This window comes from Hyla sarda, chromosome 7 (assembly GCF_029499605.1).
Source record: "Hyla sarda isolate aHylSar1 chromosome 7, aHylSar1.hap1, whole genome shotgun sequence".
NCBI lineage: Eukaryota > Metazoa > Chordata > Amphibia > Anura > Hylidae > Hyla > Hyla sarda.
The window spans coordinates 80,806,827-80,826,132 of record NC_079195.1 but is presented as its reverse complement, the minus strand read 5'-3'; the positions used below and the strand labels follow the sequence as shown (position 1 = coordinate 80,826,132).

At 45.8% G+C, this 19,306-nt stretch overlaps 1 protein-coding gene and 1 long non-coding RNA gene across 5 annotated transcripts in view; one reads left to right on the top strand and one right to left on the bottom strand.

The window, feature by feature from the left end:
* The window catches only part of JMJD1C (jumonji domain containing 1C), a 322,607-nt gene that overhangs the window by 123,144 nt on the left and 180,157 nt on the right, over window positions 1-19,306 (bottom strand). The window contains exon 1 of one of the 4 annotated variants that reach the window (XM_056529802.1): window positions 4,002-4,521. The exons of 2 other annotated variants lie outside the window; for them this stretch is intronic. The gene's annotated coding sequence lies outside the window, so the exon portion shown is untranslated. Of the gene's footprint in view, window positions 1-3,925; window positions 3,956-4,001; window positions 4,522-19,306 lie in introns of those variants that run through there. One more of the 4 variants, XM_056529803.1, reaches the window with a different exon arrangement.
* Window positions 11,831-19,306, top strand: part of LOC130281994 (uncharacterized) — a 63,263-nt gene continuing 55,787 nt past the window's right edge. Inside the window, exon 1 of the long non-coding RNA XR_008846199.1 lies at window positions 11,831-12,157. This is a non-coding gene — a long non-coding RNA (uncharacterized LOC130281994). The remainder of the gene's footprint in view (window positions 12,158-19,306) is intronic.

Here is a 19,306-nt window from a genome sequence, read left to right as displayed (position 1 = left end):
AGAAAAAATATAGTGCTTGCACCGTCTTTTTCTCCAGCTATTCTCGCCGAAAATAATGGTGCCTGACAGACCCCATTGACTATAATGGGGTCCATCGGGACAAGTTATTGGCCGTTATGACCCGTCGAAATTACGGCCGACAAACTGCAAAAAAAAAAAAAGGCCATATTTGACGGGGCATACCGGCTGTGTGAAAGGGGGGGGGGGGGGGATTTATCAAAAACTGTCCAGAGGAAATGTTGCCCATAGCAACCAATCAGCTCTCTTGTTTCATTTTTAACAAGGCGTCTGCAAAATGAAAGAAGCAATCTGATTGGTTGCTATGGGCAACTGGGCAAGGTTTTGATAAATCTCCCCCTTACTGCTTATCTCAGTGCAAAGACTTCTTACAAACTTCAGTCACATAGGGGGAATCATACCCATAAAGGGAGAGAAGGCCTAAAGATGGTCAGGGCTCCCGCTTCTTGATGTCAGTGTCACCTAGCCTATAAAAATGTATTACTTAAAGCAGTCAGCCGTGTGCTGAACCTGCGATGTAGTAAGCAAGCCATTGACTTAATGTCAGTATGGGCTAGAAAGGATCAGGATTTACATCAAAAGTCTCAATTACACAACAAAACAGCTCAAAAGACCAGTTTAGAAAGATTTGCAGTTAGTAAAAACAGGGTTCCGCATGTGCCCTCTCTTATGAATGCAACCAAGCCTTTTCCCTGCTTTATCACGAGGGTTGGCAGTGGCACAGTCGCATCTTAAAGCCATACAGACTTCATTTCAGCTGCCAGGAAATAAGACCAATAAAGATAGATAACACTGCCAATTACGTAAGCTTTTTTTTTTTTTTTTAACACACAAAGGATACCAGAAAATTAACGATCTCTATGGCGGAGTTAATCTGGGAGGTTCATGTTTCAGTCGTATTTGGGTACAATTGTTGGCTGGAAAAATGACATATGTGCATTATGGACACCAATAGATGCCCTGACCAACCATGGCCACCTAGTTGCCAAGAAACCAACAGTCCGATAATGGTGTATGGGCAGCTTTCTGTACCAGCAGAGGATTTCGGGGTACACTGGTTACTTGGTTTTGTTTAATCCTTTTTTATATCATATCTTCCAACTGGATGACATCAATGAGGCCTAACAGTCTTGCTGGATTGTTGAGAGGAAAAGTTGAAGCAATGGTATATAGCTTAGCACCAGGTCCAACTCTCTTTCCTCTCTGTCATAGTTCCATTGCCTGTGTGTTCATACAAAACCTTGTGGATATCTTTGGAAATAAAGTCCTAATGGAATGGTTTACTGCATTGGCAAGAAGGTTATGGACTTAATGTCTTGAACTTTAAAAGGATAACAAAATGAGCAAACGCTATTACCTATTCTCTCCATTGAAACATTCACATACTAACAGGAACAGACTCTGGAATGGCTTCATTGCCACTTTCTTTACATGTAAGGGGGCAGTGTAAAGTGAGTGGGTGACCTACTGTTATTGATACCATTGTGCAATGCAGAGTAGAAGTTTCCCTTCCTGAGTAAAGTTCATGAAGTGCAAATATGACTTCCTTTCACATGTCTGAGGGTTAAGCCTCTGGTGTAGGCTCACAAGGTGCATTCAAGGGGAATGTCTCTCTATACTAAATAACTACAAGCTGTCAAAGTATTGAACATGATATACATCTAAAGAACAACAGCTTGGCACACCTCGTGTACAACATCCAGGGTGGGGAGTCATGACTGCACTCTGTGGACAGGTATAGTGTTTATACCACACCTGGGAACCAGTAACGCTCATTGCCCACAATTGAGTGGTGACTAGAGATGAGGTATCACCACTGGAATGCCACTCATTGCACAACAAAAGGAAAAATAGTGGACTAGTCAGAGATTTAGGAGAGCACAAGCTAGGAAAGAGGGACATCCTTTAAACACGGAGAAATCTAGAACTTACATGAAGAGATGCATTGGCTACCTAACCTTCCCCATACCGATAGCAATCCACTTTTTTTTTATTTATATAGCGCCTACAGATTCCGCAGCGCTTACAATTATGGGGTACAAAGACAATTCATCTGATTATACAAGCGAATCTACCAATATGACAGATTTCCATGTGGTACAGCACGTTCCCACCACCAGACATCCAGATTTTAGCTACAATCAGAAGCAGATATATTACTATGCTTACGACTGTCTTTAGCCATGATGAAGTTTACACACTGTTCCAGGTATATCCATTACTCATATGGCACCAACATGTTTGGAGTGTGGTACATAGTGGGGCCCACCATGTAAACTCCTAACCTCGGGCCACATTCCCAGAAAACATAAGAGCAAAGCCAAGTACTGCGAGGAAATCCACACCAACACAGGCAACAAATAAACCCCAGGCCCAAGTAATATTCATTTAACCCCTTGTTTAACAATACACACAAAGTAGACACCAAGTAATTTTATCACCCAGCCGCTACATCATTCTGGTTGGATGTAGATTCCACAGATGTGAGTAAATACTGCGAAACACACTGCGTAAACCCTCATCAAAGTCAAAGCCTCTAGAACAACGTTTCTCTAGCTGGTCCTCAAGACCCCCCAAATGGGTCATGTTTTCTGGATTTCCTTAGTCTTTCACAGGTTATATACTTATGGTCAGTCAATCAGCCATCACCACAGTTCTATCCCCTGTGAAAGGAAATCCTGAAAACATGACCCATTAGGGGGCTCTAGAACAAGTCAGCAGCTGGTGATGCAAGCACAGAGCTTAATAAGGAACAGAAAATGCAGCTCAGGGCTGACATGTGCTCCACTCCACAACATGAAACACGTCTCCCTAATTCTAGGAAGGCCCAAGGGCCCCTCACCCAGGTTAGTGCCCCCCATCAGGGAGGTGGTGATGCAAGCACATATCACAAGGGCCGCCCAGGGCTGACATGTGCTCCACTCCACAACATGAAACACGTCTCCCTAATTCTGGGAAGGCCCAAGGGCCCCTCACCCAGGTTAGTGCCCCCCATCAGGGAGGTGGTGATGCAAGCACATATCACAAGGGCCGCCCAGGGCTGACATGTGCTCCACTTCACAATATGAGATGTGCCTGCTCCTTGTATGGACCATAGTAGCCCTAGCCCATGTTATTGCCCACAAGACAGGTGGTAATGAAAGCAGAGATTTTATAGGGGGCAAGGGTATATGCCCATCAGCACAGAGCAGACATGTAGGCCAGGACTGACGTGCTCCACTCCACAAAAGGAGAGCTGCCTGCTCCTAGGATGGATTAGGAGAGCCCTCATCCAAGTTAGTGCCCACCATCACAGAAGTGGTGATGCAGGGTCAGGTCAGAAATGCAGCCCATGGCAGATATGTGCCCCATTCCACCATATGACACCATCCTGCCTACTACTGGGAGGGGTGCCCTTCACCAGGTTAGTGCCCTCCATCAGACAGCCTTCGTCTGCATTTCCTGTATCACTGGCTGGCATGTGCCCTGCTCAAGCATATGAAATGTGCCTGTCTGCCCCTACACGGATGCTGCAGAGGGCCCCTTACCAAAGCTGTGCCCACAATCAGACCCACTGCCCTTACTGTTGTGAATGGCACTGTAGCCGTGCCCAGCAGGTCATGACTGGACTCAGCAGACTATGCTAAACCTGAGTCACATGCCCAGACCAGCTGCCTGCCAGCGCCTTGTACCCAGCAGTGCATGGGAGCAGCAGATGGTCCGACTACAGCGAATAATCAGACATCCCATAGCATTTCGGGGGTGAAGGGGTTAAGGGCAGCACCTTGCTCAGACCATAGACATCGATGAAAGCTATAATCGATCCGATATCTTATCATTACATCCCCAGATCAAGAACTCAGCTGTATGGTGATGGGCACGACTGCCGACCAGCCATCACATCGGGATACTGATCGGAGGATCGTACCGTGACAGTCGTGATAGAGGGCTCCTCCGTGGCCTCTGGCGCTGACCTACAAGCGGACAGAAGGGAAGCGGAATACCTGATGGCTCCGGGCGGGCACTCCGGGCTGGTACGAGGTGTGAGCTGGCACAGGGCGGCGGAGCACTAGTCCCTGCTATTGTCACCGAGCAGCGAGATGTTGCCGAGCGCCCAGATCTGGGTCATGATAACCAGGATGGAGCCCGCCGAGAGGTCGCTTACATAAACCGGCAAGACGACGGCGGCGAGGAGGAGGGAGGGGCGCACGGTCACCAGCCTCCTAGTCAACGAGAGGGGGAGGTGGGATCCTCCCCGCAGGCATTGCCGGGGCTTCCCAGGGAGTCGCAGTGCTGAGTGTTGCCGAGGAAGGATGGCGGATCTCGGGGTGGAGGAGGCGGAGTTGCGGCGGCTGGAGGAGGAAGAAGGGAGGGCGGGAGGAGAGCGCGGGGAGGGCGGAGCCGTGTGCGGATAATCTGCCGTCACAGGTGCTGATGGAGTCACTTCCACAGCGGCTCACATTACTCATTACTCATCCGGCGGAGGGGGGAGCGCTGACAGCGCCGTCTATACCGCCCCCGCCGCTCCCTGGTACGGTCCATACTGCAGAGACTAGCCTTGTTGCCCATAACAACCAATCACAGCGCAGCCTTCATTTCATGAGTTCTCCTCACATATGAAAACTGCGCTGGGATTGGTTGTTATGAGCAACATGGTTTACTTCACAACCTGTGGCTCTACAGCTGCTTGAAAACTACAACTATGGCTGCCAGGGCATGATGGGAGTTGTAGGAATGGAACAACAATTTAGAACACATTTTATCCTAATAAAGTTTTTCTTCTTAAACTGAAAAGCCTGTTCTGGCATGGCAGTGTTATTCAGTCATGGTATAGCGATATTGTTCTGTGCTGGTGATGTTATTCAGTCACTGTATGGCGGTATTGTTATTCAGTCATGGTATAGCGGTATTGTTCTGTTCTGGTGATGTTCTTCAGTCACAGTATAGCGATATTGTTCTGGTGATGTTATTCAGTCATGGTATAGCGATATTGTTCTGTTCTGGTGATGTTATTCAGTCACAGTATAGCGGTATTGTTCTGGTGATGTTATTCAGTCATGGTATAGCGGTATTGTTCTGTTCTGGTGATGTTATTCAGTCACAGTATAGCGATATTGTTCTGGTGATGTTATTCAGTCACAGTATAGCGATATTGTTCTGGTGATGTTATTCAGTCATGGTATAGCGGTATTGTTCTGTTCTGGTGATGTTATTCAGTCACAGTATAGCGATATTGTTCTGGTGACGTTATTCAGTCATGGTATAGCGATATTGTTCTGTTCTGGTGATGTTATTCAGTCACTGTATAGCGGTATTGTTCTGGTGATGTTAGTCACAGTATATCGGTATTGTTCTGTTCTGGTGATGTTATTCAGTCACAGTATAGCGATATTGTTCTGGTGATGTTATTCAGTCACAGTATAGCAGTATTGTTCTGGTGATGTTATTCAGTCACAGTATAGCGGTATTGTTCTGTTCTGGTGATGTTATTCAGTCACAGTATAGCGGTATTGTTCTGTTCTGGTGGTGTTATTCAGTCACAGTATAGTGATATTGTTCTGGTGGTGTTATTCAGTCACAGTATAGCGGTATTTTTCTGGTGATGTTATTCAGTCACAGTATAGCGGTATTGTTCTGTTCTGGTGATGTTATTCAGTCACAGTATAGCGATATTGTTCTGGTGATGTTATTAGGTCACAGTATAGTGGTATTGTTCTGTTCTGGTGGTGTTATTCAGTCACAGTATAGCGATATTGTTCTGGTGATGTTATTCAGTCACAGTATTGCGGTATTGTTCTGTTCTGGTGATGTTATTCAGTCACAGTATAGCGGTATTGTTCTGTTCTGGTGGTGTTATTCAGTCACAGTATAGCGGTATTGTTCTGTTCTGGTGGTGTTATTCAGTCACAGTATAGCGATATTGTTCTGTTCTGGTGATGTTATTCAGTCACAGTATAGCGATATTGTTCTGGTGGTGTTATTCAGTCACAGTATAGCGGTATTGTTCTGGTGATGTTATTCAGTCACAGTATAGCGGTATTGTTCTGTTCTGGTGGTGTTATTCAGTCACAGTATAGCGATATTGTTCTGGTGATGTTATTCAGTCACAGTATAGAGGTATTGTTCTGGTGATGTTATTCAGTCACAGTATAGCGGTATTGTTCTGTTCTGGTGGTGTTATTCAGTCACAGTATAGCGGTATTGTTCTGTTCTGGTGGTGTTATTCAGTCACAGTATAGCGATGTTGTTCTGGTGATGTTATTCAGTCACAGTATAGCGATATTGTTCTGTTCTGGTGATGTTATTCAGTCAGAGTATAGCGATATTGTTCTGGTGATGTTATTCAGTCACAGTATAGCGATATTGTTCTGTTCTGGTGATGTTATTCAGTCACAGTATAGCGGTATTGTTCTGTTCTGGTGATGTTATTCAGTCACAGTGTAGCGATATTGTTCTGGTGATGTTATTAGGTCACAGTATAGCGGTATTGTTCTGGTGATGTTATTCAGTCACAGTATAGCGATATTGTTCTGGTGATGTTCTTCAGTCACAGTATAGCGGTATTGTTCTGGTGATGTTATTCAGTCACAGTATAGCGGTATTGTTCTGTTCTGGTGGTGTTATTCAGTCACTGTATAGTGATATTGTTCTGATGATGTTATTCAGTCACCATATAGCGGTATTGTTCTGTTCTGGTGATGTTATTCAGTCACAGTATAGCGATATTGTTCGGGTGATGTTATTAGGTCACAGTATAGCGGTATTGTTCTGTTCTGGTGGTGTTATTCAGTCACAGTATAGCGATATTGTTCTGGTGGTGTTATTCAGTCACAGTATAGCGGTATTTTTCTGGTGATGTTATTCAGTCACAGTATAGTGGTATTGTTCTGTTCTGGTGATGTTATTCAGTCACAGTATAGCGATATTGTTCTGGTGATGTTATTAGGTCACAGTATAGTGGTATTGTTCTGTTCTGGTGGTGTTATTCAGTCACAGTATAGAGGTATTGTTCTGATGATGTTCAGTCACAGTATTGCGGTATTGTTCTGTTCTGGTGGTGTTATTCAGTCACAGTATAGAGGTATTGTTCTGATGATGTTATTCAGTCACAGTATAGCGGTATTGTTCTGTTCTGGTGGTGTTATTCAGTCACAGTATAGCGATATTGTTCTGTTCTGGTGATGTTATTCAGTCACAGTATAGCGATATTGTTCTGGTGGTGTTATTCAGTCACAGTATAGCGATATTGTTCTGGTGATGTTATTCAGTCACAGTATAGAGGTATTGTTCTGGTGATGTTATTCAGTCACAGTATAGCGGTATTGTTCTGTTCTGGTGGTGTTATTCAGTCACAGTATAGCGGTATTGTTCTGTTCTGGTGGTGTTATTCAGTCACAGTATAGCGGTATTGTTCTGTTCTGGTGGTGTTCAGTCACAGTATAGCGATATTGTTCTGGTGATGTTATTCAGTCACAGTATAGCGATATTGTTCTGTTCTGGTGATGTTATTCAGTCACAGTATAGAGGTATTGTTCTGTTCTGGTGATGTTATTCAGTCACAGTATAGCGGTATTGTTCTGTTCTGGTGATGTTATTCAGTCACAGTGTAGCGATATTGTTCTGGTGATGTTATTAGGTCACAGTATAGCGGTATTGTTCTGTTCTGGTGATGTTCTTCAGTCACAGTATAGCGATATTGTTCTGTTCTGGTGATGTTATTCAGTCACAGTATAGCGGTATTGTTCTGGTGATGTTATTCAGTCACAGTATAGAGGTATTGTTCTGTTCTGGTGATGTTATTCAGTCACAGTATAGCGATATTGTTCTGTTCTGGTGGTGTTATTCAGTCACAGTATAGCGATATTGTTCTGGTGATGTTATTCAGTCACAGTATAGAGGTATTGTTCTGTTCTGGTGATGTTATTCAGTCACAGTATAGCGCTATTTTTCTGGTGATGTTATTCAGTCACTGTATGGCGGTATTGTTCTGTTCTGGTGGAGTTATTCAGTCCTAATATGGCAGAATTGTTCAGTTCTAGTATGGCAGTGTTATTTAGTCATTGTATGGTGGTATTATTCACAAACAAATGAGGGAACACAGCATAAGGCAGTGTTTCCCAACTAAGGTGCCACCAGCTGTTGCAAAACTACAACTCCCAGCATGCCTGGACAGCCAAAGGCTGTCCGGGCATGCTGGGAGTTGTAGCTTTGCAACAGCTGGAGGCACCCTAGTTGGGAAACACTGGCCTTAAGGCCAAGCTTACACGTCATACAAATATACATTTTTTACTTAGACCAAGGGCCAGACCCTCAAAGGTTGTGGGGAGGCGGCAAAATGAGCTTTTGCCTAGTATGGAAAAAATCCTTGAACCAGCCCTGACACAATCGACCTAGGCATTTTTTCTTTGCCAAAGTAGATCTTATCAGACCTTTGCCAATGTCGGCAAGTTTGCACCCCGCCCCAATGTCAGTAGCATATCTATAACTAAAGTCCCACCATACTGAGGTAGTCCTACACATCACAGCCTGGTGGGGCAAAAAAGGAACAATGAACCAGCAACAGGGTCCTGGGAGGAGAAACTGCAGAAAAAAGGTTTCTGCTTGCTAGGAAAAATGGCACAAGAACTAGGGATCGACCGATATTGTTTTTTTTTTTTTAGGGCCGATACCGATACTCTGTGGAGGTTAGGGCCGATAGCCGATAACTTATACCGATATTCCGGTATAAGTTATGGGCTATTTATCTCCTCTTTAACCCCCCCCCCCCCCCCCGGGACACCGCTGCAGATCATTGCAGCGGCTTTTGCAGTGCCTGAGACTGCCGCTGCCGCCCGCTTCTCTCCCCCTGCCTGTCCTGGGGTCCTGAGTCTTACCGCCGCCGCCGCCCGCACCGCCCCGGCCAGAGACCACCGCCGCTGCCCCATTGCCTCCCCCATTCCCGGTTTAATAATTACCTGGGCCCAGGGTCCACGCTACTTCTGGCTCTGGCGTCCTCCTGAGCTGTCACTGTGCGCACTCACGGTGACATCGCGTTGAGGACGTCACTCGTCATTGCGCAGTGTAACGCAGGACGCAGCAGGAGTGCAGGGGGGGGGGCGATGCATTATCGGCAAGGTAATTGCCGATACCGATAATGTCCAAAATAGAGAATATCGGCCGATGATATCGGCCAAACCGATAATCGGTCGATCCCTAACAAGAACCCTCCAAACATACTGCGAATGGGGGGCTATGTAGCTGCAGACTGTCAGGGTGCCAATGTTGACCCCAGTGCACCACCAAAAGAGCCTACACTGTATATGACAGCATCAGAACAGGAACCTAGAGCAATAGGTGGCTTTGTGTGATCTATAATGGGAAGAAGCCTGGTGTGATGTATAAAGGGAAGAAGACAGTGTTAGGCCATGTTCACACAGTAAACGTGCATAATTCCACATACTTATCTGATTTGGTGACACTAGGACCGCTTGGAAATGCATTTCCAAGCAGGATAAGCAGAAACATTGACCTGGTTGCCACTGAGTGCACAGTTGAAATCAACGAGACTGTGCTGCGGCTCAATTTCCAAGCAGAGTTCTGCTCAGAAATTCTGCCATGTAAACATAGTCTTCTGCTCTTGGCAATGTTCTACTGACAAACCTTGGGTCCTGTGGATGTTACTGTGACACCACCCATGTAAACATAGTACAAACCAATTCATGGCAGCTGGATTCCCACCACAAAAAACTTTCAGGAATGTTTTGAGGAACATGACAGAGTTCAAAGTGGTGAATATGGGGGAAGATTTATCAAAACCTGTCCAGAGGAAAATTGCCCAGTTGCCCATAGCAACCAGATTGCCTCTTATTTTTTACAAGACCTCTGCAAAATGAAAGAAGCGATCTGAGTAGTTCCTAGGGGTAACTGGGCAACTTTTCGCCTGGACAGGTTTTGATAAATCTCCCCCTTTGTCTCCAAGCTTCCCAGATCTAGGTCTGATCATAATCTGTGGGTTGTCATGGAAGCCCCAAATGATGACTTATAGGACTTTAAGATAATCTACTAGGTCCCACATTTCAACACTGGGACCTGAGAAGTGAGAACAGTGTTTCTGATGCTGTGCTATTATCTTCTGGGCACTCACAGGTAGGAATCGACCGATATCGATTTTTTAGGGCCGATACCGATAATATGTGAACTTTGAGGCTGATAGCCAATAACTTATACCGATATTCCGGTATAAGTTATAGGCTATTCCCCTCCCACCCACCGGCCCCGCAGAAGAAATGATTGAAAGCAGGCGCTTTAAATCAATGAACTGCAGCGGCTTTTGCGGGGCCAGAGACCGCCGCCGCCACACGCTACTCTCCTCCTGCCTTTCTTGGGGTCCTCCCTAGTCCAACCATCGCCGCCACTGCCCCACTGCCTCCCCCATCCCCGGTTTTATTACTACCTGTTCCTGGGGCCGCGCTACTTCTGGCTCCAGCGGCATCCTGAGCTGTCACTGTGCGCACTGATGGTGACGTCGCGTTGAGGACGTCACTCGTCATTGTGCAGAGCACAGCAATAGCGCAGGACATTGCAGGAGCCAGAAGTAGCGCGGACCCCGGGAGGGGTAACTATAAAACCAGGGATGGGGGAGGCAATGGGGAAGCGGCGGTCTCGGGCCGGGGTAATTGCCAATACCAATAATGTCAAAAATTGTGAATATCGGCCAAACCGATAATCGGTCGATCCCTACTCACAGGGCAGTGGATGTGGCAGCTTTCAGTCATACTCCTCCTGCCCTCCTTTTGCTAGTCAGGCTTCATTGACAGCCCAAGTACAGATGAGAGTTCTCAGTCAATCACCGCTCAGAACCATTCTGAACAGTTTAGGATGAAGTTATCCACTCAGCACAGGATTCCAATGAGGAGACTATATGGGCAGTGCCAGCACAAATCACTAAATGTACACAACGTCAGGGCATTGTCTACAGCAGTTCTCAGGGGCAGAGGTACATGAGGCAACCAGAAAACTGCTATTATTTCCTAGAGCCTGGTAGGTGTGCCTTTATACTGGTGAACTGGCCGGCATACACCAGTTATTATCTCTCACCTTGTTATGGGTAGCATAGGATAACAGTGTCAGGTTCACCATAGACACCAATATGCTGGTGACAACCATTATGGCTAGAGATGAGCGAACTTACAGTAAATTCGACTCGTCACGAACTTCTCGGCTCTCCAGTTGATGACTTTTCCTGCATAAATTAGTTCAGCATTCAGGTGCTTCCATGGGCTGGAAAAGGTGGATACAGTCCTAGGAGACTCTTTCTTAGGACTGTATCCATCTTTTCCAGCCCACCGGGGGACCTGAAAGCTGAACTAATTTATGCAGGATAAGTCATCAACTGCCAAGCCGAGAAGTTCGTGACGAATTGAATTTACTGTAAGTTCGCTCATCTCTAATTATGGCTATGCTGCCTGTTTCCCCATTTACCTTACAATTTGTTGACACAACTGATGTACAGAGACTTTATTCGTCCTAAATGAAAGGGCATGCTGCGTGTATACCACGATATATGCTGGCATACCTTCATGCTAATTCTCTATGTATTGGCTAAACGTGTTGTTGTCAACTTCCAAGCTGCTGGAGTCTCGATAACTTTATATTAGACACTTTACACCCTGACCTAATATATTAAGTGTAGGCAGCTGCTGGAGTGCAGAAAAGCAGTGTAAGTGTCAGACAGGTGACCCCCACATTGTCAGCTGTTACAGTATACATGCATATTGTAGCCCTGATGAAGTGTTTTACTCGGTCACAGTAATAAGTTAGAATAGAACTGCTCTGGAGGAGGCGTTTTATTTGTAGGGGAATGTATAATACCTCCAGTAAAACAGAGGCGTCTTTGTAGCCTGGTACTATCAGTCTCCTACAGATTCCAACTGTTCAGTGAGCTGCACTCCGCTAACAGTCTGACCTTCAATTACTATCTTGGCTGGAAGCCTGTGGACGCTTGTTGTGCAAGAAACACTGTGTCCTCTGCTGCACGGCAGTTTTACTGCGCCATAAAAACGGATTCACATACAGGTTATAAATATACCGTCCTGGGGACAAGACAAAGATCTTCTCTGCAAAGAAGGAACAATACCTTGAAATATTATTGGAGGGCTGATTTAAGTGAAGCCAGATGCAAGTATGGGTCTATTCACATTATGCTTTTGGCTTACAATAGGATAACTGTATAGTGCAGTATTTCCCAACCAGGGCGCCTCCAGCTGTTGCAAAACTACAACTCCCAGCATGCCCAGACAGCCTTCGGCTGTCTGGGCATGCTGGGAGTTGTAGTTTTGCAACAGCTGGAGGCGCCCTGGTTGGGAAACACTAGTATAGTGCAATGTATGCATAGAACTCAGTATTGTATTGTGATGCACTGTTGTAAAATTAGATACTGTGCCTTTAATTGTGAGAATGCTGTAGTGCTATTGTACCCAGAGATCTGGCGCATAGCGTTAAGGATGGTAAACCATTGCTTCAAAAGGTGTTCCCATTGATGCGTTGGTTGAGGACACTAGAATGTTTTTTATGCACATCATCCTACAGAAGGAGAAGGTCAAGTCAGAAGGGGCACTGAAGTGCATCTAACATTTAAAAGGGTATTCCAGGAACAACCATATATATCTCAACTGGCTCCAAAAGGTTAAACAGATTGTAAATTACTTCTACTACAATATCATAATCCTTTCAGTAGTTACCAGCTGCTGAAGTTGAGTTGTTCTTTTCTGTCTGACAATAGTGCTCTCTGCGGACTATACTGCACCTAATGTGGGGGAACTGTGCTGCACCTAATGCGGGGGAACTGTACCTAATGTGGGGGAACTATACTGCACCTAATGTGGGGGGGAACTATACTGCACCTAATGTAGGGGGGAAACTATACTGCACCTAATGTGGGGGGGAAACTATACTGCACCTAATGTGGGGGGGAAACTATACTGCACCTAATGTGGGGGGGAAACTATACTGCACCTAATGTGGGGGGGAAACTATACTGCACCTAATGTGGGGGGGAAACTATACCGCACCTAATGTGGGGGGGGGGGAAACTATACCGCACCTAATGTGGGGGGGGGAACTATACCGCACCTAATGTGGGGGGGGGGGGGGGGAACTATACCGCACCTAATGTGGGGGGGAACTATACCGCACCTAATGTGGGGGGGGGGGAACTATACCGCACCTAATGTGGGGGGGGGAACTATACCGCACCTAATGTGGGGGGGGAACTATACCGCACCTAATGTGGGGGGGAACTATACCGCACCTAATGTGGGGGGGAACTATACCGCACCTAATGTGGGGGGGAACTATACCGCACCTAATGTGGGGGGGAACTATACCGCACCTAATGTGGGGGGGAACTATACCGCACCTAATGTGGGGGGGAACTATACCGCACCTAATGTGGGGGGGAACTATACCGCACCTAATGTGGGGGGGAACTATACCGCACCTAATGTGGGGGGGAACTATACCGCACCTAATGTGGGGGGGAACTATACCGCACCTAATGTGGGGGGGAACTATACCGCACCTAATGTGGGGGGGAACTATACCGCACCTAATGTGGGGGGGAACTATACCGCACCTAATGTGGGGGGGAACTATACCGCACCTAATGTGGGGGAACTATACCGCACCTAATGTGGGGGAACTATACCGCACCTAATGTGGGGGAACTATACCGCACCTAATGTGGGGGAACTATACCGCACCTAATGTGGGGAACTATACCGCACCTAATGTGGGGAACTATACCGCACCTAATGTGGGGAACTATACCGCACCTAATGTGGTGAACTATACAGCACCTAATGTGGGCAAACTGTACTGCACAGTCTTGTGCAGGGGGGCAGGGTCTTGTGCAGGGGGGCAGGGGGTCTTCTGAAGGGGGGGTCATGGTGTTGTGCAGGGGGCATGGGGTCTTGTGCAGGGGGGCATGAGGTCTTGTGCAGGGGGGCATGGGTTGTTGTGCAAAGGGGACATGGATTGTTGTGCAGGGGGGGGGGATGTTTTTTTTTTTTTTGCATCCCACATAAACTTAAACCTTTTTTTTGGCCCATGTTAGCCTTTGAGTTTGACATGCTTGGTCTACACTGTTCTTAGGAAACCAGTAGATAAGTATTGTTAGAAAACTTTTAAAAAGGCCCTACAAGTTTAAAAATAGAACAGGTTGCCCGCAGCTTGGTAAAATTTTAACATGTAGCAAGAGCGAAAGGAGAAGGGAGGGTGTCACAGGTGACTGCAGCAGCGAAAGGCTGATACAGATTTACTGTTTGTAGCTATAGTGAAAACAGAATGAGGTTGAAAACATAAAAAAAAAGCTGTGCATAGTTAAAGTGGCACTCTTCAGAAGAAGCATCCCAATCAGAGCCTGAGGATTTGTTACTAGTGTGCAGGTTAGTCAAAGTGGTTTTTTAAACAGGTAGTGACTTCACAGACACCATTGAAATGCCAGGGAAACATATACAAGAGTCTGGTGCAACCAACAATGCCTAGGTGGGGCACTCTGTGGTAGGGAGAAGTCCCCCTTAGGCTCATAGTGACACAGGATTATTGGCAAAAGCGGTCCGCCATCTTCCGCTGCAATCAGTCCTAAGGCCTAAAGACACTTTACTGCAACTTTTCTTCTGTTCAAGAGACTGTGGCCCTCACTAAGTGTGAGAGAAACCAACAAGCTGTGTGCCTTTGTGTAAAGTGTCAGTAGCCATCAAGTTTGTTCCTCTACATGAAAAATAAAGGTAGCCTGTCTTGCATAATAAAGCATGTGTTTACATTATAGTGGGGTACAGTGCACCCCGAAGCACGGTCACCTGACATAAGCCACAATGTGTCCCTCTGATGGAATAGCATAAAGCTCTGCATGAACCGGGACCAGCACCACCTCATTTAAAATGTTTTGTTAGAGATCCTATGGCCAATATCAGGCATTTACCTTGTTTAGAGATGGCATGAACAAGTCTCTTAGTGTTCAGTCATCCAGGCATTCTGTGCCCAAGTTCTTCCACAAGTTGCTGCTTCTTTGTTACGGGTCTTTTTTCATTTCAGATGTAAGATCTGCCTGGAATTTTCCTATTTAAAGGGGTTATCCAGGCAAAAACTTTTTTTTTATATATCAACTGGCTCCGGAAAGTTAAAACAGATTTGTATATTACTTCTATTAAAAAAAACTGCTCAATGATGATGTCACGTCCCGGGAGCTGTGCATGATGGGAGAATATTCCCATAGGAACTGCACAGCTCCCGGGACGTGAGTCATCAGAGAGCAGTTAGACAGAAAAAAACAACTCAACTTCAGAAGCTAATAACTATTGCACGGATTAAGATTTTTTAATCAAAGTAATTTACAAATCTGTTTAACTTTCCGGAGCCAGTTGATAATACCCCTTTAATTCATGTCCATGCTGTTCCTGGTGAGGGTTACACCTCAATGTCACTTCATGAAAACATGTCACTTTATGACCAATGTGACATGGGTAGTGTTATTTGATATTCCTGTATTGTGTTATTTTATATAGAATGACAAAAAAAGATAAAATAAAATAGTAACTATATATCATAATCTCACAGTCTATGCTGCAGATATACTAAGGCATGGAAGATGGTTACTAGTTGTCCTGTTTATTGCAAACTATAATCATGGGTGTAACCAAAGTCTTCTATTAAAATACTGATCTCTGTACCTGTTTACCTACAGCACTATTACCAGGCGGAGCCTAGTCCAATGCTAAGGTCTCATCACTGACGTGAAGCCTTGATTTAGAGCAATGTATATGCAAATATAGGGGAATTGCCTTTTCTCTGCAGAAAAGTGGCAGTAAATGTTATTACAACAGTGGCACCGTACACGAAAACCATGCCTATTGAGTTTTTCCATGCACTGATGTAGGAAGACTCCCCCTACAGCTGCCATTTTGCAAAAAGTCTGTCATTCAGTGCGTATGGAGATTAGAGATCGACAGATATCGTTTTTTTAGGGCCGATACCGATAATCGGTGGAGGTTAGGGCCGATAGCCGATAACTTATACCGATATTCCGGTATAAGTTATCGGCTATTTATCCCCCCTCGACACCGCTGCAGATCATTGATTTAAAGCGGGCGCTTTAAATCAATACACTGCAGTGGCTTTTGCGGTGCCATAGGCCACCGCCGCCACCACCCGCTTCTCTCCCCCTACCTGTCAGGGTGGTCCGGGCCATGCTACCTTCCTGTAGTGTCCGGCGGCATTCCGGGTGGAGGGTGAACCGGTCCGGGCTGTCCTTCTCTGGGGGTCATCTTCTCCACTCCGGGCAGGCTCCGGCCTAGTACACTGCATAGACGCCGCTGCAGGGGGGGCAGGCAGTCGCGGTGAGGGGGGCAGGGCATTATCGGCTTATCGGCAAGGTAATTGCCGATACCGATAATGCCCAAAATCGTGATTATCGGCCATACCGATAATCGGTCGATCCCTAATGGAGATCTTAACAGCCCAATAAACAGCCTTCTGACAGAATACAGACTGCCATAAACTACATGTATATTCTATTAATGAAGCCTGACCGCTACAGTGGCTTCTATAATGGCACTTTATGGTTATTTTGCACTCTATTGTAAATAAATAGCTGGTTATGGAATCCTATAATATAAGCTGAAGAGTAGCTTTACATGACAAACACGGGGGGAGATTTATCGAAACCTGTCCAGAGGAAAAGTTGCCCAGTTGCCCATAGCAACCAATCAGATCTCTTCTTTCATTTTTAACAAGGCCTCTGCAAAATGAAAGAAGCGATCTGATTGGTTGCTATGGGCAACTTTTCCTTTGCACAGGTTGTGATAAATTACCCCCCCCCCCCCCATATCTTCAAACTGGTTCATAAAAGCAAAGTTCATTGTCCTCATTATAGCAAACAAGACTTCACATGTAGCCATCATGCCTCAGGCGCACACTCATTGTTAGTGCAGAGTTGGCTGGACTTCTGCATAATAACACCCTGGAATAAAAAATAAATAGGATGTCCTGTTTCACGCTAAGTATATATTTCCAGCTACAGCTTTGTTGCACGGCCGAGGCGGTGACTCAAGTGAAAGCATTTAATGTGATCTAATAAAATAATGAAGAACCTGACAAATATTAAGGAGGCTTTTTAAGTTTACCGTATAGTCCTAATCTCCCAAGGAGTAGCAGATCAGCAAGACATTTGCCCACCACCTGCTGTCTTCCATGTCTTTAACCCTTACCTCAGGATGGAGCATTAAAATATAACCTTTAATCTCCACCCCCACCCCCCAAACATAAGACGGTTGTCAGATGCTGCATAAATAGGTGGGTTCAGCATACATAAGAGAAATGTGTTATTCCTGCCTAATAAAGATCAATGTTGTCTCTGATATATACATATTTTTCGCCCTATAGGACACACCGGCACTGACAATTTTAAAGGTGCAAAATCGAGAAAAAAAAGATTCTGCACCCAACAGTGATCTTCAAACTGCAGACCTCCAGATGTTGCAAAACTACAACTCCCAGCATGCCCGGACAGCCGTTGGCTGTCCGGGCATGCTGGGAGTTATAGTTTTGCGACATCTGGAGGTCCGCAGGTTGAAGGCCACTGGTATAGGAGGTAATACTCACGTGTCCCCACCGCTCCGGACCAGTCACCGCTGCCCTGGATGTCACCTCATCCCCGGGGTGTTCCCGACGCTCCGGACGCCTTCTTACCCAGGATCCACGCTCTCCGTTGCCGTCATCACGTCGCTACGCAAGCCGCTCCTATTGGATGACGGGACGGCGTGATGACGTCGAAGGAGAGCGCCGCCATGCAGGGGATCCTGGCACGGAGCAGACACCGAGGAGGCAGGTGAGGTCCCTCCCGATGTCCTGTAAGCTGTTCGGGTCCCGAACAGCCCGACTGAGCAGCCGGATTACTGTCATTTACGCTTCAGACGCGGCGGTCAGCTTTGATCGCCGCGTCTGAAGGGTTAATGCAGGGCATCACCGCGATGTCCTGTATTAGCCGCGGGTCCCGGCCGTTGATGGCCACAGGGACCGACCCGAAAGGTGTGTATTTGCCGTATAAGACGCACCAACTTTCCCCCCCCAGTTTTGGGGAAGAAAAAGTGCGTCTTATACGGCGAAAAATACGGTATGTCTACATACTATAACACTAGTTATATGTGCCAGCGATGAATGCCAAACGGTAACATCCATCACCCATAGACTAATATACTACTTGTTTAATGGATTCATTTTAAGGCAGGATCCTATCTTTGGAAATAGTGTTGAGTACTACTCTATTTCATACTTAATATTCTGCATAAACTGAGGATTACCAGACACACAAATGGACACTCTGTCTGACCTATGGACCCCACGTAGCATGTATGTAGAGTATGACAAACCGAAAAGTGTACAGACCACGGTCACTGCATATGTCCCTTACACATGGCTTTGTCTTTATGTGAAGGTAATACCACCCCACACAGGGCACAAATATGTATTCTACCATTCTAAAGTGATTTATGAAATGGAAAATCCAGCAGATGTGGCCTGGAGATTAGGCAGGTCTGTCGCCGATACAAACACACTGTTGGTGCACTGTAAGGGTGCGTTCACACTGAGCAATTCAAGAGGAATCATGTCGGTCAGGAAATTGTTGCCTTCTCCATCAAGCGGAATTTGAGCGGAATTTCCATGCAGAAATGAAGAGGAATGAAGGAGGAGAATATATAATATACTTTTCTGAATTCCGCTTGAATTCTGGTCGAAAACGATGTCGGGCAGAATTTTTTTTTACCATTGACTTCTGCAAGTTCATGTTCTTTCTTCAAGCAGAAAGGAATTTAGCGTCGGAATTCCGCTAGCAGAATTTCCGCAGTGTGAACAGGACAGCAGAAAAAACATTAAAGTCAATGGGCAGAGAAGATGTGCATTAATTTGGAGCGGAGGATTCAAGAGTAATTACTCGAGTAAATTCCTCTTGAATTACTCAGTGTGAACGCACCCTGAGCGTGACTGATATAGGTGATCTCTTGAAGAGAGATTAACCTATGATAAGTACACTTCTCAACTTTACTTTCACCATACACATGAATTCCTAAAGAGTGACTGGTGACAAGTGCTAATGGAAATCCCCCATGTTCTGCAGGCCACACATTGCTTTCTCCTCAGACTTACATTAGATTAGCATAGAGAAGCCACATTGCTGGTCTGGAATCCATGCGCCATGTTTCAGCAATCACAATGCTCATCACTTCTCGTCATTATATGGGAAATGGCAGAATGCAACCAATTTAAAGAGCAACTG